We start from the raw sequence: 23,791 nt of genomic DNA on the forward strand, positions 1-23,791 counted from the left end.
AAGTAATCAGTTGAGGAAAAAAATGGGATGTGTGTATTATATTGGATGCGTTCATGGTCTCTTAAAGGGACCGCGCCTAATTTAGCCACTGGCTGCTGTAATGTTAATCCAAGAAAATGAAAATCACTCACTATCAGATATAATTTTTGATATATATAGCAAAACCGTAACAATGTGAGAAATGTTGAAGGTGTCTGAATAAATGTAGGTTTGATTGTATATTTCATTTTTACATTGAAGACTATCCAGTGCTATTATTTGGTTTCTGTACCTTGACACCAACAAACTTGAAAAAAAAAAAAACTTAAACATTGGTGTGAAACAGGAGTAATGTTGTTTGCACCTTGTGCAATGTGGAATTAGTTTACAGCTTTTTCAAGCATTTTTTGATACATTTTGGAAACAGGAGATGAGCCCCTTTTCTAATGCACCACCTAGCTTGATAAACCCCTTCTCAAAGACTTACTGTTTGTCAATTTTATTTGGGTAACACATATTTTGAATGCCTTCAGCAGAATTCAAATGAGCCATTTTAATCTAGATCAATTTCAAGATCACAGTGAGATTAATCTAGATTAAAAAAATTAATCTATTTTAAGCCATTTTCTCAGCGTGATAGAAGCGAGAAGCGAGTGAAAGACTATGGTAAGTAAATATTCAAAATGTAAAGTTATCTTTTATTGTTTACCCGGTTGTATGAAAGGCGGAAACAAAGGAGCTTAACGTTATATATATATATATATATATATATATATATATATATATATAAAAAACGGAAGCGGTTTTCGCCTCAGACACGGAGGTCTTAACTGCCTCATGTAACGGTACTGAACGGAGGATGTACTTTTAATATAACGTAATTTTATATTTACATAAGATTTTACATTATCTGTACTTTTTGAGGCGTTAACAGACGGTTATGGTCACGGTTACGCTCATGTGAATTTGTCTTTTTTTTTTTTGCGGTTAAACTGAATGTATGTTTGTCTCCTAAAGGAAACGGCATTGTGTAGTAAAGACTAGCATAATTATTTTGAGGCTGTTGAAGTGGTTACTGTTAAAAGTATGTTTTACATGTAATATTTCTTGTCGAGCTCCTGTCTTCATTGTCCTCGCGCTGAGAGTTAAAGACACAGAAGCTGTTTGTGTGAGGAGTCACAGACCTGTGTGAGGATGAGGAGGAGGTGTTCTTCTGAAGAGAGGGACAGACGGTTTAAGGAGAGTAAACTTCAGAATAACATCAAGTTATCTTTTTTTACTAAGACTAAAATAATGTTGTTCACCAAACTCTTTAATAAAGTCTGTATGGTGCCCTGGTGGCCTGTATACAGTAGCCAGTACAAACATAACAGCGGATTTTTCATTAATCTTTTTTTCTTCAAATGAGTTATACTTGTAGCCTGCCCTCTGAGAAATCCTGAAAACGTTGCCTGGGGAAATGGGCATGCTGTTGTGTATTGAGTTATGGTTTAACCTGTAGAGGGCGATGTAGCTCACATGGGAATGAACGTTTGTTTGTAAACGTAAGAGAAGAATAAAGAGAAAACAAGTGAAGTGAAGCTAGTGTCCGCTCTCGTTTGTTCTGCTGTGATTATTACAAGGTAAAAACGTAACACATGCCAAAATGTTTCTCATTGGTGAAAGGAGTGTTACTATGTTGGCCAATCAGCGATAAACATTAAACTTTTAATCATTATGCCACAACAGAAGACGGCGTTATATAATTGGCGGTACCAATAAGCTGGATGCCAACCACCTTTAAACTGAAAAGAAAATGTGGTGAAACTCATGCGTTTATCTTTGCTTTATATACCACAGATATGTTCGTTACGATAGCTTGTTACAAAACGATCATAATTTATTTACTTTGTGTTATATCTTGCCGCTCTAGTTATTTATATTTAGTTTATTATTGTTGACAGACACATCTTACAGTGAGACAAAAGGGTGTCATATGCATCGAAGGCGAACCCATCAAAGTTGGTAGCCTCTATCGATGTCCTATTTGTGCAACCAGTGTTTATAAACCATGTGAAAGACTTACTCATTTGCAAAGCCATAGACGTCGAGCGATTCATCATGAACTTCAGTAACGTTACAAGTTTAGTTGTGCTATGCATGTTGCATGTGACATGACAGATCATTTGTGTCATTCAACAAAACTGCTATATATATATATATATATATATATATATATATATATATATATATATATATATATATATATATATTAGTGCTGTCAATCGATTAAAAAAAATTAACTAATTAATCGCACAATTTTTTAAAATTAATCGCGATTAATCGCAATTAAAAGACTGAAACTTTTTGGATATGTAAATGCAAAATGTAAATAATTAATGTAAACTCAAGACAAAGAAACTATTTAAATTCAAAATATGATTGTTTATTGGAATTTTTGTTTAACTTGTAACACAGATTTTCTCATGTAAACAACATACCTGCAATAAACCATCAATATCCTCCAAATTAACTGTTGGCTTGAAAGCCATATTTATTACAGAAATAAAAACACAGGCATGTAAGTACCATTTGAATTTCAAAACAATCAATGCCAATAAAAAACAAAAATGATTTCCATGTTGAATTCTAAGTGGACTGCAAAAAAATTCCAAAGTATAGTCATTGCCAGTGCTTTAAGTGGGCCGGTATGCACCGGTACTCAGTACCGCCACTTCCAAATATAGCTCTTGAGCGTACCGCCACCTCTCCATGCGCCCAGAACGTGCTTGTAGCGTACCAGTACGCTCATTTGGACATCTGTTTTAATAGAGGTTTTAATCTTTTACCTGCACTGACGATTTTCAGAGCGCCCTTCACAATGCAAGCTTCCTAATTCATCCCACCCAGAGCAGAAACTACATTACCCATTCACCCTTAAGTTATACAAGTGAATAGCGCATGTGTCGCTTTTCCCACTGTTAAGTGTCAACAACTCAACGTGGCCGGAGAAGGTGTGTGAAACTCATTGTGAGTTATACTAAAGCAAAATCTTGAGTATTTATTGTCTGATAAACATTAAAAACTGTCTGCGGAGGTTGAGTCGTCCTGCAGCCCCCGCTGGCTGTTCATTGGCTGCAGCATCTTTTTTCTAAGTTCTAAAAAAATACCGTAGACAGCAAGGCACAAATTTAGATATTCATTTATCTAATTAATCTATAGCCTATGCACAAAGACAATATGATCTTTTTGTTCCCTTTTTGTTTTAAAGCTTGATGAAGAGAGAGAGCGCAAGTTGCTGCAGCTGAGGAGGACAGTGATGCACGCGTACAGGAGTGATTGACAGTTCGCGGCACTGTGTACAAAAAATACTCCGCTACACAATTATTTCGTCATTTTCGTTTAAGCTTATTAACGTTAGCGTTACAGAAAGGTCTGATTTACGCACTGTTACAGTCATTGTTTTTTTTGTTTTTTTAAACAATGACATTTGAGTTCATGATTTTAATGTTGCTGTTTCTTGTGGCAGACTAAATGAAGAGTAATGTTTCTTGTGGCATACTGAAGAGTAATCCGGCAGAGTTTTATACTGAAACTTTCCGTCTAAAAGTCCTTCCTTGGTCTTATCCATATTTCTTTGCACGTTGAACACACATAGGCCACAACTGGAAATAAAAAAAACTGCAACCGCGTTAATTGCGTTATTTTTTTTTAACGCGTTAAATATTTCAAATTAATCGAATGCGTTAACGCGCTAATTTTGACAGCACTAATATATATATATATATATATATATATATATATATATATATATATATATATAAAGCTTTTAATTACTACCTATCGAAATAATACAAATAAAAAACAAAAACTCTTTCATCGTCATAGATGGCGAGTCAGGATCGGAAACCGCATCCTTGCGACACAGACTCAGAAAACACTATTTATTAGTAAATAATTCAAGGTAAATGTTTTCCCCTGACACATTTATGGTTATTACTTTGTAATTGCTTTGCGGCAAGCGTAAGCCTATTGCGTGCATTTGAAAGCATAACTGTTCAGCTGAATTATGAGGTAAAAATTGCCCCAAAGCCAATTAAAAAGGCAGGGACCGTCAGCCTGCGGGCTGAAATGCAGGGCTCTAGTCCGGCTACACAAAATTAGTTTCTCAGTTATGAGGAGAATAAGAAACTGGCTCTGGTCTAGCACACATAGAACAATTTGACAACTTACAGAAGATATGAAAGAAAGATAGTGGTCATCTACACAATTCGATTTTTTCTTTTTGTTTTACTATTTGTACAGCATATATCTAAATGTATTTTAATGTAGAATGTGTGTTAGCCTACATAAATACATTAAATGTAGAACAGAACAAAAAAGTGTTCATGGCTGTCTGTCAGTGGGTGCCCCCCCCATGCATAAAAGTGTAACTCTGCCTATGCCATGCAAAGTAGGAATTGTAGATAAGAAAACCTGAAAAACCTGAAATGTACAGAAATGTACACACCAGAAACATTTACCATTAAATTAAAACACTGTTGGACTATCACTTTTACAGTTAAGAGTCTCATAAAGTAGACCTATGCCTTTAAAAAATACAATGGAACTTGAATCTCCGGAAAAACAATGTAAGTTATTTCAGAATACTTCTAAATATTAATAGGGCAATTACAGAGAGCAGATGAGATAACATTTAATAGTCTCACAAAAAAAAAAAAAAAAGGCAGACAGACAGAAAGACAGGAAGAAACAAGGGGGGAAATATTTATAAATATTTTCATTTTGTTGTTCAATTTGGCAATATTTTCCCCATACAGCATTGGTTTTTACTGAAATTTTGTTCATAACCACAGTAGGTTTAGTAATTTGATAACATATTGCTTTTACAGTTCACAGGAAAATATCATGTTTACGGAGGTTTTTTACTGGGCTGTGTCTACTGGTTATCTTGTGTTTTTTGGTAAGTTAATTAACATGTATTTCTCACAGTTGCTTAATAAGCCCAATCCTGTTCTGAACGCACACAGTTAAGGAATTTACATGACTTTTACAATTATTATTATTATTTTATATATATATATATATATATATATATATATATATATATATATATATATATATATATATGGGATCATAACTTTGATATTTACTTAAAGAATCCTTGTAAACATTACAAACTGTTCCAAGTAAAATATACTTATGAGTTCCAACTTTAATTTCTACAAGCTTAAATTGAGTACTAACATAGAATTTACTTTTTTTTTATTCTTGCCTTAACTAAATTATTTAATGTAGAAATTACTTTTGATTTTATGTAGTATTTACTGTACCACAAAATCATCTAACTTACCTTACCCATCGCACAAAAAACTGCTCTAGAACAAATAATTAAGAAGATTAAAGATTACCTGTCCAAAATAATTTAGATCTTATGTTTAACCACATTATAAGGCAGATTCCCGAAGACTGTGGTAAAGCTAATGTTAGAGGGGGGAACAGCTGATGCAGCCTGGATCTAACATCAACATCTCCGAAAGCACTTAAGACATTTTTTTTTAAATAGGTGCTATCTTTGTAAATAAACAGCGTATTTTTATTTTGTAAAACTAAATTTTCATCCAAAAATATTTTTTAAATACAGTTCCACACAAGTAATATTTGCGTTATTTGTGTGTGTGCGCGGAGTATGTGACCGTTGGTCGCTGTGGAATTTATCCCAAAGACTCGTTCTGAACTAGAGCATATTATATTCTTTATAGAGCGAAAAAATAAACTATTCACTATAATAAATTGTGCTCTATTACATTTCATATTACATATTTCTTTTTGTGCACATTGAATGATGAAATTTCCGGGACTGGAATGAAAAGGACTTCAGTTCCCACTGTGAAACTGACTGGAAACTCCTTTTGACGCCCGTGAAAATGTGCATTTGTGCGCATGCGAACAGAATCAACTTAATATTTTCAAACTGTATTTAATTCATTCACATGGCTTGGATTTAAAACACATGTAATTAGTTTAAAACCAATTAATATTTATTAATTAAAATCAAAAACTAAATTTAAATGGATTAAACTAGCAAAATTGAATTACGCTTAATTTAATTGGGGCCATAATAATTTTTTTTTCAGTGTATATATGCAGTGTAAATAAATAAAGCTGTTATAAATAAAATATTGATGAATTTGTCTTTTTGACTGTCTATAAGTAAATAAACACTAGGCTATATAATAATATAATAATACAAGCCTACAATACAAAGTATTTATAGCCTAGTTTGTTCATTTTAAGTCCAATTTTGAGTTTCCTGGTATAATAATTGCTTTTCCTAGACAAACTTGACATTTTGGTCTAATATATGTAAAGAAGATTGCTCAGAAAGGACATAATGACATAAATGAAAAGCAAATAACATTTTGAATCCTAAACAAGTAACACTACAGTTCTATAGTCTAATCTGAAGGGCGAACTCAAAACACATAAATCATACAACAAGTTCATTTTTGAAGATTAGAATCCAATGTAAAAAAAAAAAGAAAAAAAAGAAATCACTTCTTTATCAAAGTGATTTTGTCATCAAATGGGCAAAATTTAAAGCATAACCAATAGCCTAATTATAATGAAAAATAATAAGTACTATGCACCCATTTGTAAGGAAGGTTGTAAATTAACTAATTACTCTAGCCAAAGTCTTCACGTCACGTGACAAAAGAACGAACAACCCGAAGACCCTAGGCCAGGTGCACAAGATGGCACCGGTGTATGGCGTGCCGTCAGGTCCAAAAATAAGGCTACTGATTTTACCACTGACAGGCCGGTGGTGCATCAGTATACACACTCACCTCACGCAGCGAACCGACTCACTTTCCTCAGCGAACGACTCACTTTCCACAAGCAGCGAACGACTCACTTTCCTCAGCGAACGACTCACTTTCCACACGCAGCGAACGACTCAATTTCCACACGCAGCGAACGACTCATTTTCCTCATCAAACGGATCACTTTCCTCACGCAGCGAACGACTCACGCAGCTAACCGACTCACTTTCCTCAGTGAACGACTCACGCAGCGAACGACTCACTTTCCTCAGTGAACGACTCACGCAGCGAATGACTCACGCAGCGATCTAGTATCTACTCACTTTTCTCACGCAGCTAACCGACTCACTTTCCTCAGCTAATGACTCGCGCAGCTAACCGACTCACTTTCCTCAGCGAATGACTCCAGCAGCGAACGACTCACTTTCCTCACGCAGCCGGCGACTCACTTTCCACAGCCGGCGACTTACTTTCCGCAGCCGGATACCCACGTTGCGCAGCCGGCGACTCACTTTGTGCAGCCAGAGACCCACTTTCCGCAGCCGGAGTCCCACTTTCCTCACGCAGCAGACAAATGACTCTCTCTTCATGTAGGGACCGAATATTATAATTAAGGTGACTTCTATATTACACCCCAAAGAATATTTAGATATAATATTTAAATATTCAAAAATTTGTAAATTTCAATAAAATGAAATAATTGCCTATTGCAAATTTGTGAATGCATGGTTAACTTTTTTTTCTGCAGTCACTAGGCTATACTGATATATTTTTAAAAATCTATATTTTGTAAAAAATCATTTAAAAAAACCCTGAACTATAATCTAAACATCTGTATTTTCATACAATTTCCGTGTGTAATATTATAATTGTAAGATTACAATTAATTAAAGTGACTTCTATATTACATCCCAAAGAATATTTAGATATAATATTTAAATATTCAAAAATCTGTACATTTCAATAAAATGAAATAATTGCCTATTGCAAATTTGTGAATGCATGGTTAACTTTTTTTTTCCTGCAGTCACTAGGCTATACTGAGATATTTAAAAAAAAATCCATATTTTGTAAAAAATAATTAAAAATAAACCTAATCTAAATATCTGTATTTTCATACAATTTCATAAATAAGTAGGCTAATACATATATAATGTTTAAAAAAAATGATAGAAACTATTATAATATAAAGTGAGAGCTAAGCTAAGCAATAAAAATAGAATCAGCCGTTTTGAACGAAAAGTTTGATTTGAATGATTCAATAAATACTTAAACCATGGATTTGCTGTCACCTACTGGCGGTTTTATTGTCATCATTTATTTAGGTGCCAGCACTAGCCTACTACCAGCACAAAATCACATTTAGCAAAATATTTACCAAAATTAATCAGTTTCATTTAATAAGGCAAAATGTTCAATAAAACGTTTTTAAAAAATTATGATTTTGTAATTTGTAATCATTATGTAAAATTGATTACAGGACGAAGAAAAAGAAAAAGACTATCCCCCCTAAAACAATTTTAAAATTCGGCCACTGTATAAATAAATTTGAATATATAATATTAATATACATATAAATATAACTTAAATTACAGTAAAGATTAAAAGCTTAATAATTTATTTTTTATGTAACGTTTCCTGGGGTCCACAGTTTATAAAAACGTAGTACTGGGGTTTTAGCTGTTTGCTTTACACCTTGATCTAACCTGTGCCTTTTTATTATTTTTTTTATTGCTTAGCTCTCACTATATATTATAATAGTTTATATCATATATTTTTTAAACATTATATATTTATTAGCCTACTTATTTATGAAATTGTATGAAAATACAGATGTTTAGATTATAGTTCAGGGTTTTTTTTATGATTTTTTAGATCATAAAATTTTTGATCAGTATAGCCTAGTGACTGCAGAAAAAAAAAAGTTAACCATGCATTCACAAATTTGCAATAGGCAATTATTTCATTTTATTGAAATGTACACATTTTTGAATATTTAAACATTATATCTAAATATTCTTTGGGATGTAATATAGAAGTCACCTTAATTATAATATTCGGTCCCTACATGAAGAGAGAGTCATTTGTCTGCTGCGTGAGGAAAGTGAGTCTCCGGCTGCGGAAAGTGGGTCTCCGGCTGCGGAAAGTAAGTCACCGGCTGCGGAAAGTGGGTCTCCGGCTGCGCAAAGTGAGTCGCCGGCTGCGGAAAGTGGGTCTCCGGCTGCGCAAAGTGAGTCGCCGGCTGCGGAAAGTGAGTCGCCGGCTGCGTGAGGAAAGTGAGTCGTTCGCTGCGCGAGTCATTCGCTGAGGAAAGTGAGTCGGTTAGCTGCGCGAGTCATTAGCTGAGGAAAGTGAGTCGGTTAGCTGCGTGAGGAAAGTGAGTCGTTCACTGAGGAAAGTGAGTCGGTTAGCTGCGCGAGTCATTAGCTGAGGAAAGTGAGTCGGTTAGCTGCGTGAGGAAAGTGAGTCGTTCACTGAGGAAAATGAGTTCGCTGAGGAAAGTGAGTCGGTTAGCTGCGTGAGTCGTTCGCTGCGTGAGGAAAGTGATCCGTTCGCTGAGGAAAGTGAGTCGTTCGCTGCTTGTGGAAAGTGAGTCGTTCGCTGAGGAAAGTGAGTAGTTCGCTGAGGAAAGTGAGTCGGTTCGCTGCGTGAGGTGAGTGTCTATACTGATGCACCGCCGGCCTGTCAGTGGTAAACTCATGGCTACTGGCAACTGTACGGTGAATTCCCGCGACAAATCAGTAGCCTTATTTTTGGACCGGACGGCACGCCATACCGGTGAGCTTCAGCGACGCGAGTGTGTGCATACTTATTTCCAGTCCTGCGACGCTTGCATTTACTATAAGGGAAACTTACATACGAAACTTGGCTAGATGGATATAATTAATGTTTTTCAAATTTAACAGCGAATAGTGGTATATTCAAGACACGAGGAAACATCCTCCCTAAATATTTGCATACCTCAATGTGGAAATTCATCAAGATACAACGCAGGGATTGCTTTATTCTTCTGTTGATTATGTGGATCAGCGTCAGCATCAGGTTAATCAGTCAACAGGGATTTCTTCATTCAAACACAAACCACTCAAATATGCAATACTTTACATTTTCGGAGAGCTGATTTTGTTCCGACTTATCCATAAGATCATAAGGTTTCTGACTGTCAAACGAGACCGATATTTCTGATAACAGGGTTTATGCAGGTTTTTTTAGTAAATTAAATTATGACAAATTAAGGCCAGTAAAAAGTAGTAAACGTAATCTGACGAGGTAGTAAATTTTCGAAGCCCCATCTAACTGGGTCTATATCACGGGTGTCCAAACTATGGTCCAGTTTTTATTGCCCCGCAGCCAGGGTCCGAAATTAACACCCGCCAAGTGCGGTTAGATTTTCCATTTGGCGAGTAAATCTCAAAAGGCTATCCACCACACTGGCGGGTGAATGTTCATAATACCAAAATATTAATAAAAAAATATTACAATTGCCTTTTGTAATGTTATGATGCCTGAAAATTAGTTCAAATCTCCTGAGAATCTAGAGCGATCAAGCGAGCAAAAGCAGGCATGCAAACATTGTAGGGAGCGCACGGCAGAGAGGGAGACCCCTTGCGTGTTTGTCTCTCTCTCTCTCTCTCTCATGCAGTGGTGACGCGTTCATATAAACGGGACTCGGACTCGAGTCCAATTTTGAATGAACTCGGACTTGTCACGCACTCGGGTGAATTTGTACTCGGACTTGACACGGACTTGAACATTTTGGACTCGGACAATATTCCGAGTACAGTCGAGTCCACGTCATGTGTAACAATAAAACCAGCATAAAATTGAAATTATAAATTAATGAATGTCTCCCCTTCTGTAATTTTACTGCACCACACCGGCAGGCAGAAGTCTCATGCTTGCAGACGAAACACATGCACTACTCACTGGATATCAATGTGGATTAGTGATGGGAAGTTCGATTCTTTTCCGCGAACCGGTTCTTTCGGACGGTTTGATTCAATAAACCGGTTGGAAAAAAAAAAAACAGTTCACCGGATACATAATCCATTGCGATGTATTTTTTATTAAATGAACTTACGTTTCGTCAGATTGCCCTTCATTCAAGCCCTCGGTTTACCCGCACTCATTACATTAGCACAAAATCAGTTCAGAATCAATCACCAAAAGAATCAGTTCGGTTCAGACGCGCTGTGAGTCAGTCGGCTTCATGCTGAATCACGAATGCGCAGTATCATCAGCTCCTCGGTTCTCGAATCGGACGCGTCCGAAAGAAACGGTTTTCGGTTCAGTGTTCTGATGATCTGAAAACTGATACAACCGGTTCTTGACTCGAGAACGAGAATCGCTCAAAACCCGGGTAGGAAAATTTGACAGGGTAGGATAAAATGTCAGGACACCGGCACTTGCTGCAGTTCAGTATCATCAGCTGCTCTACTCGTGTTCATGTTTACTACAAACTCAGTTTGTGAATCTGTCATCATTAACTATAAATACAGTACAGATATTTCATAAATCATCCCTTATTCATATTAAACATGGAGTCTTTAGAGTCTTGATCATTGTCCAACTTCCCTGAAAACCCCTTTGGCCCATACATAATCTACAATGTACAGATTAGAAACATGTAGCCCCTATCTTAACAAAAAACGTGTGTATATATATATATATATATATATATATATATATATTAGTGCTGTCAAAATTAGCGCGTTAACGCATTCGATTAATTTGAAATATTTAACGCGTTAAAAAAAAATAACGCAATTAACGCGGTTGCAGTTTTTTTTATTTCCAGTTGTGGCCTATGTGTGTTCAACGTGCAAAGAAATATGGATAAGACCAAGGAAGGACTTTTAGACGGAAAGTTTCAGTATAAAACTCTGCCGGATTACTCTACAGTCTGCCACAAGAAACATTACTCTTCATTTAGTCTGCCACAAGAAACAGCAACATTAAAATCATGAACTCAAATGTCATTGTTTAAAAAACAAAAAAAACAATGACTGTAACAGTGCGTAAATCAGACCTTTCTGTAACGCTAACGTTAATAAGCTTAAACGAAAATAAACGAAATAATTGTGTAGCGGAGTATTTTTTGTACACAGTGCCGCGAACTGTCAATCACTCCTGTACGCGTGCATCACTGTCCTCCTCAGCAGCAACTTGCGCTCTCTCTCTTCATCAAGCTTTAAAACAAAAAGGGGACAAAAAGATCATATTGTTTTTGTGCATAGGCTATAGATTAATTAGATAAATGAATATCTAAATTTGTGCCTTGCCGTCTACGGTATTTTTTTAGAACTTAGAAAAAAGATGCTGCAGCCAATGAGCAGCCGGCGGGGGCTGCAGGACGACTCAACCTCCGCAGACAGTTTTTAATGTTTATCAGACAATAAATACTCAAGATTTTGCTTTAGTATAACTCACTACGAGTTTCACACACCTTCTCCGGCCACGTTGAGTTGTTGACACTTAACAGTGGGAAAAGCGACACATGCGCTATTCACTTGTATAACTTAAGGGTGAATGGGTAATGTAGTTTCTGCTCTGGGTGGGATGAATTAGGAAGCTTGCATTGTGAAGGGCGCTCTGAAAATCGGCAGTGCAGGTGAAAGATTAAAACCTCTATTAAAACAGATGTCCAGATGAGCGTACTGGTACGCTACAAGCACGTTCTGGGCGCATGGAGAGGTGGCGGTACGCTCAAGAGCTATATTTAGAAGTGGCGGTACTGAGTACTGGTGCATACTGGCCCACTTAAAGCACTGGCAATGACTATACTTTGGAATTTTTTTGCAGTCCACTTAGAATTCAACATGGAAATCATTTTTGTCTATTATTGGCATTGATTGTTTTGAAATTCAAATGGTACTTACATGCCTGTGTTTTTATTTCTGTAATAAATATGGCTTTCAAGCCAACAGTTAATTTGGAGGATATTGATGGTTTATTGCAGGTATGTTGTTTACATGAGAAAATCTGTGTTACAAGTTAAACAAAAATTCCAATAAACAATCATATTTTGAATTTAAATAGTTTCTTTGTCTTGAGTTTACATTAATTATTTACATTTTACATTTACATATCCAAAAAGTTTCAGTCTTTTAATTGCGATTAATCGCGATTAATCGCGATTAATTTTAAAAAATTGTGCGATTAATTAGTTAATTTTTTTTAATCGATTGACAGCACTAATATATATATATATATTTATTATAGTTTTATCACACTTTCCGATGTTTAACAAAATACTTGAAAAATTACAAGCATGCGCAGTATCATCAGTTCATCGGTTCTCAAATCGGACGCCTCCGAAAGAAACGGTTTTCGGTTCAGTGTACTGGTGATCCGAAAACCGATGCAACCGACTACCAAAGACAGCAGCAGCAACCAACAGATGCTGCACAGCTCAGCATTGCAGGATTTGCAAGACCAGACCTGACCAAACAAGCAGTGCAACTTTATGATGCAAGTTCTCCAAGACAACAAGAAATTCATAATGTCATCATTAAGGATCTCCTCATTGGCTGCACTTTACCTCTGTCAAATGTGGGGGAGAGGCATTAAATAACTGAAATGTCATCTTTAACTGGAGGACAATATAGTGTGATACAATAATAAAATAGGTTCATTTGTATTTTCATGCACTTGTAATACAATAAAACCTTTGAAACTTTTTTTGATAGGAAACTAGTTCTGTTGACATAAAATAAAAATGTTCAATGGCAATGACTAGATGTAACAGTGGTATTTTTTTTATTACATTTTTATATTGCCATTGGTTTAATGTGTTGAAAGGTTAAAATAATAATAGAATGTACAAATGTACAATACCAATTTATAATCTTTTTTAATTTAATTACTTTCTGGACTCGGGCGGACTCGACTCGGACTCGGCCTTTAAGAACTCGGACTTGAGTCCAACTCGGCCCCTTTTGGACTCGGACTCGGACTTGGACTTGATGTTTGTGGACTTGGTCTTGACTCGTACTCGAGAGAGGTGGACTCGGACCCAACTCTATAAACGGCACCTAAACGCTGTAAAAAATATTATGACATTTTGATTGTTTATTAATAAGCAAGTGTTTCTGTGTCACCTGCAAAGATGAAGTTGACACTGACTCGCGATCTTCGCAGTAGTGAATGCGCCGGAGAAAAATGCATTTCTTACGGATTAGCCTATAGCCTACTTTTATTTAGTTTTGAATGGTTCTGTTTAAAAGTAGAAATTTCAAGCTTTCTGTAGATAATAGATATAGGATATTTCTAATTTGTTTAGGTCTGTGAGGCGAGTAGCCTAGGCTACCTATACGCTGAGTTCGGTTCATTTTCTGAACGTGTTGTGATTATACAAAATGATGAAACATGGATTAAAATTAAGATAAAATTAATACAAAACAAAATTCTTTTCAAAGAGAGGCTTTGTGTTCTCTGTTTGATGTTTTCTCTCTTTCTCTCTCTCTGTGTGTGTGTGTGTGTGTGTGTGTGTGTGTGTTGGACAGTGCTTGGCTTGTGTCCAGTGTTGAAGTTATTTGTTTATTAATGAAATACTGTTATTATAGTGTACAATTGCACTTTATTTTTGCACATTGTGTAGCTGTTCATTCTAAAGGTCCAGTCTGTCTTCTAATTTTTATGTAATTGTTATTCTTTGACATATTGAGTAAATCCTATGGACCAAGGCCTGTTGTGATATCTTGATTAATCCAAGTCCTATGGTAGAGTTCCCCCTTACTTGAATGTAGCTCACTCACTTGTCCAAACACACATGTACACTCACATACACCTACAGAACCTCTCCTGACTTTCTCTTTCTCGCTCTCTCTCCCTCCCAGTGTTGAAATTAAGTTATAATTGCCTTGTTAAATTGTGATTAAATATGTTATTCATTCATTTTGGAAAGATATTTAATGTCTTTACTTGTCACTTTACTTAACACTTATAACTGCTACAGTTGAAGTTTGAAGCCGTGTTGGTAGTAAAAATATTGTGATGGTAGTAAAATAGGTGGTAAAAAGGTAGTAAATTAAATGTAAGAATCTCTGTATAAACCCTGGATAAAGTATGTATGTTTTATTAACTTTATTTGATAACAGTTTATAACTGTGTACAATTTAACGTAATGCTATTATTGTAGGTTTGCATTAACTGAAAGATCGCTGTTTGCATTCATGTGTGTTTTTATCAATGTTTAGCTGTTTTGTAAAATATCTGCAGCATAAATAATTTTGTCTATAAGCAGTGCATGTATCCTCCTGAGACCCGAGAGATTGCCTGTTGTGCATTTTATAATTGTTCTTGCTATTTGTGATATGTAGGACCTAATAAGTATAATACCCAAAATTTGTTTTTGTACAGGAAGTAGTTTTCGCAGAAAAAAATGTCCTCATGTGAGCACAGTTGGTCTATCATAATGTGAAATGCTGCAAAGCAGTTTCGTTCACTTGGCAAGCACAGATGCACATTGCATGTGATGCATCGCACACAGGATTTCCCAGAATGATTCAATATACCATTTTTTTTCTGCAAAATGTGTGTAAAATTACCATGAATGGGTTTTCTCATTATATACAATGTATCTATAAACTAAATCTAATTTGCATATTAATGTGTTTTTGGGGCAACATGTAATGAAAAAAGAAGTGTAATAATGGGAGTAATAATTGACAAGATTTTCATAATAATATATAATATTTCATAGAATATTGAAATATAATTTCTTTCTCTATTAATTTGTTATGTCTCCAAAAATGCGTAATAAACATGCTTTTAGTACCAGTGTCATGTCATGTGAGGACATGTATGAAATCAATGTCCTGTTTAGTAACAGAAAGTCATATTTTGATTTGAAACCTCATAACATTTTCCTGAGATGTTGATTTATGACACATAATTAAAAATTAGACAGATTTAAATGATAACTACAAAATATTATTATATTTCCATAAGAGTGTCACTAAATTAATTTCAGACATTTTGATGACCAAGGAGAGGGAGTGGTCATGTGAAACATCCAATCATTTGGTATCTCTGAAAAGCCCTGAATGTGCTCTGTACATGACATCCAGACCTAAAACTGTGGCATGAACAAAAATATAATGTCCTCATATGAGGCCGCAGGGTCTCAATAGGGTATTTTGTTACAAATTCTTCAGATAAAACAAATATCAAAATTAGTCATGTATTAGTTGTATTATTTTACAGCCGGTTTTTTTTTTTTCATTTCAAAATGTTTGATGCAAAGTTGACTATGTCAAATAATAAAATATGTTGTGAAAATGATGATGAAACAAACTAATGTATGTGCACAAGTGAGAAATGTGAAGATAAATCAAAGCCCATGTCTCACAAGGTGAACATTTCATTAAACAAAAAAATAATTATCAATGTAATACAAACATTTTCAGGAAATAAGTAATTTTTACATTTAATTGGTAAGGTAAAAAATATGAGTTAAATTTTCATATAGTGAACAGTAGGGAACATTAGTGTTAATTCATTCACCGGACCCAAACATACAGTACACAGTTTCATATGCACTGGCTCAGTTAACATTTATAGAATAGTAATAATAGCAGTGTAACTCTTATTTGCATTTGAAGTGATATTATAAATCCTGTAAACATATATAGAAGTTAATATTTGGATTTCTCCGGTTCTTTGCACTGGCGTTTAGCACAACCGGAAGTATCAAAGCACACACTCGCAAGACAGGAAATCCAAGATGGCGGAGATATGCAACTAGCCCATACTGCATTCTTTTACTGTCTATGGTTTTAGCGTATGGGTTTGTCACATGATTAAGGAACGACTAGACCCAAAGACTCATGAGATTAACTAATCCCGGTTCCCTAATAACGCTCACTCTTAGCGGGCTAAGAAGATCTCGAAACATATATCTTACCAAAGTTGTTTATGTTCCTAAGTGTGTTCCCCGAAGTGTCCCTTAGGAAGATTCTTAGCACGCTGCCTCTTACATCTGACGTTACAAGAGCGCTGTCCCAAGTGAAGGTGCTGATTAGTTGGCATCGATTGCTCAGGAATCGATTTTCCACTTCAAGCGAAGGTGCATTACAGCATTAAGAAAGACAATACGTTCTATGCAAATGAAACATTCCTCAAATTATTCCAGTAACATTTATTTTAACATAGTTTAAAGGGTTAGTTCATCCAAAAATGAAAATTATGTCATTAATAACTCACCCTTATGCTGTTCCAAACATGTAAGACCCCCTTTTATCTTCGGAACACAGTTTAAGATATTTTAGATTTAGTCCGAGAGCTCTCAGTCCCTCCATTGAAACTGTGTGTACGGTATACTGTTCATGTCCAGAAAGGTAAGAAAAACATCATCAAAGTAGTCCATGTGACATCAGAGGGTCCGTTGGAATTTTTTGAAGAATCGAAAATACATTTTGGTCCAAAAATGGCAAAATCGACGACTTTATTCAGCATTGTCTTCTCTTCCGTGTCTGTTGTGAGAGAGAGTTCAAATCAAAGCAGTCTGGATATCCGGTTCGCAAACGAATCATTCAGTTCACCAAATCGAACTGAATCGCTTTAAATGATTCGCATCTCTAATACGCATTAATCCACAAATGACTTAAGCTGTTCACTTTTTTAATGTGGCTGACACTCCCTCTGAGTTCAAACAAACCAATATCCTGGAGTAATGCATGTACTCAAACAGTACACTGACTGAACTGCTGTGAAGAGAGAACTGAAGATGAACACCGAGCGGAGCCAGATAACGAACAATAGACTGACTCGTTCACGAGTGAAGAACCGGTTGCATAGGTTTTCGGATCACCAGTAGTTCTTTCGGACAGTTCGATTCAATAAACCGGTTGAAGAAAACGGTTCACCGGTTCTTTTGCGCTCTACATAATGGCGTCTTTTGCGATGATTGACCTTGATTCAAGCCTTTGGTTTACCCACGCTCATAACACTAGCACAGAATCAGTTCAGAATCAATCACCAAAAGAATCAGTTCAGACGCTCTGTGTGTCAGTCTGCTTCATCAGCTCCTCGGTTCACAAATCGGACGCGTCTGACAGAAATGGTTCTTCACTCGTGAACGAGTCAGTCTATTGTTCGTTATCTGGCTCGGCTCGGTGTTCATCTGCAGTTCTCTCTTCACAGCAGTTCAGTCAGTGTACTGTTTGAGTGCATGCATTACTCCGGGATATTGGTTTGTTTGAACTCAGAGGGAGTGTCAGCCACATTAAAAAAGTGAACAGCTTAAGTCATTTGTGGATTAATGTGTATTAGAGATGCGAATCGGATATCCAGACTGCTTTGATTTTAACTCTCTCTCACAACAGACATGGAAGAGAAGACAATGCTGAATAAAGTCGTTGTTTTTGCCATTTTTGGACCAAAATGTATTTTCGATGCTTCAAAAAATTCCAACGGACCCTCTGATGCCACATGGACTTCTTTTATGATGTTTATCTTACCTTTCTGGACATGGAAAGTATACCGTACACACAGTTTCAATGGAGGGACTGAGAGCTCTCGGACTAAATGACATATTTAATGACATATTATGAATGACATAATTTTCATTTTTGGATGAACTAACCCTTTAAGTTATCAGCAAAATATAGACTTTAAATTAAATTATCAAAGGGTAAGTAATATGTTCACACAATATGTTGTGACAGACGAACCGGGTATCCCTCGCTAACCATCCACCCTCCTTATCCTGTTGTGCCACTTCTGCCGTTTCTTGACATGGGTTTAACGACTTCTAAAAAAATATGTGATACACTTTTATATTAATGGTAAGTTACTTTACAATCAGAATTGATTGGCAAGAAGCTGCAATTACTTCTGTTTAATGTGGTATTGATTGCCATTGGTTAATGTTTTCAATAAAAAGCAACCTATCTACAATGAACAGAGAGAGAGAGAGAGTTAGATACAGAATATGGTGGGGAAGCAATGTAAAAAAAAAAACAAGCTTCTTGTCAGAGGAACTTGAAGTTTTGCTGGACCTTGCCACCAGGTCAGAGATCACACCCCTATGGTCCACTATAACCTGCAAGGATTCTTGGAGACCAAACATCGCAACGTCCTCTCTAAATCTTGGTTGGCTCACTCAGATTGTCCGTTACTTTGGGGATGATAACCCGAAGACAAGCTAACTGACGCAATTTAATCCTATAAATAAAATCCTAGCAATTTACAGAACTCTTTCCAAAATTTGGATATAAATTAAGATCCCCTGTCAGAAACCCCGTCTAACGGGAGGCCATGAAGCCGAAAGACGTGATCTATGTCAGTGACCGCTGTCTCCTTGGCTGTGGGTAATTTGGGCAAGGGAATGAAATGTGCCGACTTCGAGAATCGGTCCACTATGGTAAAAACGACTGTCATGCCATTAGAGGGCGCGAGGGCGTTAACAATATCTAGTGCGATGTGGGACCAGGGTCTCGAAGGGACAGACAGCGGCTGAAGAAGCCCATCAGGAGGCCGGTTAGATGACTTACCACTGGCGCAAACTGAGCAAGCCAAAACAAAATCGCGGACGTCACGAGCCATACGTGGCCACCAGAATCGTTGTTTAACCAACCCATTAGTTCTACTTATCCCTGGGTGACAAGCTACATTAGAACAATGACCCCACTGGACAACCTCGGACCTTAACTCCCCCGGCACAAATAAACGGTTCGGTGGACAACCAGACAGAGGGGTTACCCCTTGTAACGCCGTCTCGACCTTCGACTCGACCTCCCATACGAGTGCTGAGACAACTAACTTCTCAGGTAAAATACACTCGGGAGTCACCGGGCGGGCGGAGGGATCAAAAAGATGTGATAAAGAGTCGGGTTTGACATTTTTGGAACCTGGGCGATACGATAAAGTAAAGTCAAAGCGACCAAAAATAAATGCCCACCGAGCCTGCCTGGAATTGAGTCTTTTGGCAATTCTAATGTACTCTAAATTCTTATGATCGGTCCAAACAATAAAAGGTACCCCTTGAACCTTCCAGCCAGTGACGCCACTCCTCTAATGCTAATTTGACGGCCAACAACTCTCTATTGCCAATGTCATAATTACGTTCAGCAGGAGATAATCGATGAGAGAAAAACGTGCAAGGATGTACCTTATCGTCCGAAGCAGCACGTTGGGACAACACTGCTCCTACCCCCACCTCTGACGCGTCGACCTCCACCACGAACTGCCATGTGGGATCAGGGGCCACAAGGATGGGAGCCGAAATAAAGCGGCTTTAGAGGTTAGTGAACGCAGCCTCAGCTGCGTCCGACCACCTGAACGGAGTACTGGGAGAGGTCAAGGCTGTCAGAGGTGAGGCTAGTTGGCTGAAATTGCGAATGAAACGCCGATAGAAATTGGCGAACCCCAGAAACCCCTGTAGTGCCTTAAGGGAATCTGGAGATGGCCAATCTATCACAGCCTTAACCTTGTCAGGCTCCATACATATTACCTCGGATGAGACGATATATCCTAGGAAGGGGACAGACTGTGCATGGTATACGCATTTCTCCGCCTTGACAAAAAGCCCATTCTCAAGTAACCTCTGGAGCACTCGTCTGACGTGTTGAACGTGTTCCTGGAGAGATGAAGAAAAAAATCAGTATGTCATCCAGGTAAACATATATAAACTGATCTACCATATCTCTCAACACGTCATTAACGAGTGCTTGGAAAACCCTGGGCGAGTTGGAGAGCCCGAACGGCATCACCAAGTATTTAAAATGCCCTCTAGGGGTATTAAAGGTGGTTTTCCATTCATCCCCCTTCCTGATGCGGACCAAATGATAAGCATTACGTAAATCCAATTTTGTGAATACGGATTCTCCCTGCAACTTCTCGAAAGCTGAAGACATGAGTGGTAAAGGATAGGTGTTCTTTATCGTGATGTTGTTCAGCTCTCGGTAATCAATGCAAGGTCGCAGAGAACCATCCTTCTTACCCACAAAAAAGAATCCCGCCCCCGCTGGAGAAGAGGAAGGACGGATGAACCCAGATGCTAAGGAATCAGAAATGTTTTTCTCCATGGCCTCCCCCTCAGGAATCGAAAGAGAGTATAATTTGCCCTTAGGCGGAGACTTACCTGACACTAAATCTATGGCACAGTCGTAGGGATGATGCGGAGGAAGAGAAGCAGCACGGGACTTACTGAACACTTCCTTCAGGTCCAGATACTCTACGGGCATGTTTGGCAAAACCATGTTCTCCTTCTGAAAGACAGAAACCGGGACAACAGGACAAGCAGAAACCAGACAAGACTCATGATAACTTTCACTCCACAATGTGACTGTGTTGGAACCCCATTCCACTCGTGGATTATGTTTAGTTAACCAGGGTGACCTAACACAATGGGAGCAACAGGGGAGTCCATGAGATAAAAAGATATGGTTTCGAGATGATTTCCAGAAGTGAGTAGTGTGATGGGTTCTGTGTGGTGTGTGATGTGAGGCAGTTCCTGGCCATTGAGTGCTGTGACATGGATGGGGAGAGACACAGGTAGGACAGGAATGTTCAGGTGATGTGCAAGGGAAGAATCAATGAAATTACCTTCGGCTCCAGAGTCTAGAAGGGCGTGACATTCGTGAGAGTGATTCTTCCACCCCAGTTTCACCGAAAGGAGGGTCGATACTGTTGTTGAGGACTTCTAAATCTTCTCTAAATCTTGGTTGGCTCACTCAGATTTTCCGTTACTTTGGGGATGATAACCCGAAGACAAGCTAACTGACGCTCCTAGCAATTTACAAAACTCTTTCCAAAATTTGGATATGAATTGAGATCCCCTGTCAGAAACCACGTCTACCGGGAGGCCATGAAGCCGAAAGACGTGATCTAGGGCAGTGACCGCTGTCTCCTTGGCTGTGGGTAATTTGGGCAAGGGAATGAAATGTACCGCCTTCGAGAATCGGTCCACTATGGTAAAAACGACTGTCATGCCATTAGAGGGTGGGAGGGCGGTAACAAAATCTAGTGCGATGTGGGACCAGGGTCTCGAAGGTACAGACAGGGGCTGAAGAAGCCCATTTTGAGGCCGGTTAGATGACTTACCACTGGCGCAAACTGAGCAAGCCAAAACAAAATCGCGGACGTCACGAGCCATACGTGGCCACCAGAATCGTTGTTTAACCAACCCATTCATTCTACTTATCCCTGGGTGACAAGCTACATTAGAACAATTACCCCACTGGACAACCTCGGACCTTAACTCCTCCGGCACAAATAAACGGTTCGATTCGTGAGAGTGATTCTTCCACCCCAGTTTCACCGGAAGGAGGGTCGATAATGTTGTTGAGGACTTCCCAGCGGAGATGCCACCCGATAGTAGCCTCAAGTTTACTATCAGGTTGGCTCTTTTACTGGGAATAAGTAGATGTTGTGTTCTGAGCCTCCACAGTATAAACATAGTCCTTGGGTTCTCCGCTGTTCCCTCTCCCTCCGGGACAGCCGAGCTCTACCCAGGGTACGGAATTCGATGGAATAATCCGTGACAGATGACGTGCCTTGACGAAGTTCTGAGAGCTGGTGAGCGGCCTCCCTGCCGGCCGCTGCTCGATCGTAACCCTCCTCATCTCCTCTGAGAGGGCTTGGAATGAGGCACAACACGGATGTTGATTTTCCCTCACCGCCGTCCCCCATAGGGCAGCCTTGCCTGACAGTAACGTGAGCGTAAACGCCACTTTGGATTCCTCGGTGGTGAAGGTGCGGGGCTGCAAAGCAAATGCATAGAACATTTATTCAAGAAAGTTCTGCAAAAGGCTGGCTCATCGGAGTAGCTTTCAGGCACCGGAAGTCGCGGCTCTGGTCAGAAGTGATCCTGGGAGTTCTCCCGGGGGACGGGTGGCGCAGGCGGTGCAATGGGCGCAGCAGGAGAGGTGAGCTGATGGATCTGCTGGGTTAGCTCGACACCTGTGCCACCAGTGCTTGGACAGCGCGTCCGGTGTTGGAGATGCTCTCCTGCTGCTGATCCATTCATTTCACACTGTGATGCATAAAGTCCGTGAGGGTGTTGGTGCTTGCTGCTTCCATATTGGTGAGATTGTTCTGTGACGGTGGGGTGAAGGAAGGACTGGAAACAATAGCGGGTTAGACGATTTAATGAAAATAAATAAACAAACAGGAAAAAGACAATGATGCTGGGAAGACGACAATCCAAGATGGTGGTGAGGAATCAGGATGGTGACGGTGAGAAGGCAGCAGGAGAGGATGGCACAGGAACTGCGGGGAATAGAGCCGAAGGTAAGTATTTGTGTTTGAGTGGAAGTGCGTAGAGTGGATGAGGTTCCGGGAAAACATGAACATCCAAACGCAGACAACACTGAAGCCAAACAAACAGGGTAAGCGACATTAAACAACAATCTCACAAACACAATACGTGAGACAAGCCAATATATATGGAATGAGTAATGAGTGACAGCTGCTGCTGATGACAATTGACAGAGACGCCCACAAACTAATCAGTGCAGACTCGAAACACACAGACTTCACCACAAAGTGCAAATACCCAGAGTTCACGGTTTACCAACTGTGACACATAGTGGTGGTGACTAGCGTCTTGAGCTCAAACAACGCTAAGAGAGAGCCTATGAATGGTCCAGACCAACCTTATGAAAGTGTGACTTACAGAAGATATACTTTGCGTACGAACGTGTCGGGAATCGTGCCATAATATTAAGAGAGAGGTTAAGGAATAGGTTAAGAACTACTTAATATAATAAGAATGTTAAGAACGTTTTGGGGAACCAGGCCCAATTCTCTTTCCGGCTCAAGACTGCATTGACTGACACAGGTGAATTATTACTAGCAGAACAGAATATTGTGCATGCGCGACTGAACGAATCACTCCCCGAGATTCGTTCTTCCGGAGTCACATTAAAGATTTGTTCAAAACGAATTTCAACCGTCTGGCTGAGGCCAGCCAAAAAAGACAACCAGGACAGTTGACAGGCCATTGCTGCGTGTAGTCACGAAAGCTTATAATTTTCACCTGTTTTTAATCCTTGCCACATTTA

At 38.4% G+C, this 23,791-nt stretch overlaps 2 protein-coding genes across 16 annotated transcripts in view; one reads left to right on the plus strand and one right to left on the minus strand.

Moving 5' to 3' along the window:
* The window catches only part of LOC128028940 (NXPE family member 3-like), a 110,698-nt gene that overhangs the window by 80,307 nt on the left and 6,600 nt on the right, over window positions 1-23,791 (plus strand). The gene's annotated exons all lie outside the window — the stretch shown is intronic.
* frem2b (FRAS1 related extracellular matrix 2b) overlaps window positions 1-23,791 on the minus strand; it is a 133,757-nt gene that overhangs the window by 21,660 nt on the left and 88,306 nt on the right. The gene's annotated exons all lie outside the window — the stretch shown is intronic.

The sequence above is a fragment of the Carassius gibelio genome, chromosome A15 (genome assembly GCF_023724105.1).
Source record: "Carassius gibelio isolate Cgi1373 ecotype wild population from Czech Republic chromosome A15, carGib1.2-hapl.c, whole genome shotgun sequence".
In the NCBI taxonomy this organism is placed as follows: domain Eukaryota; kingdom Metazoa; phylum Chordata; class Actinopteri; order Cypriniformes; family Cyprinidae; genus Carassius; species Carassius gibelio.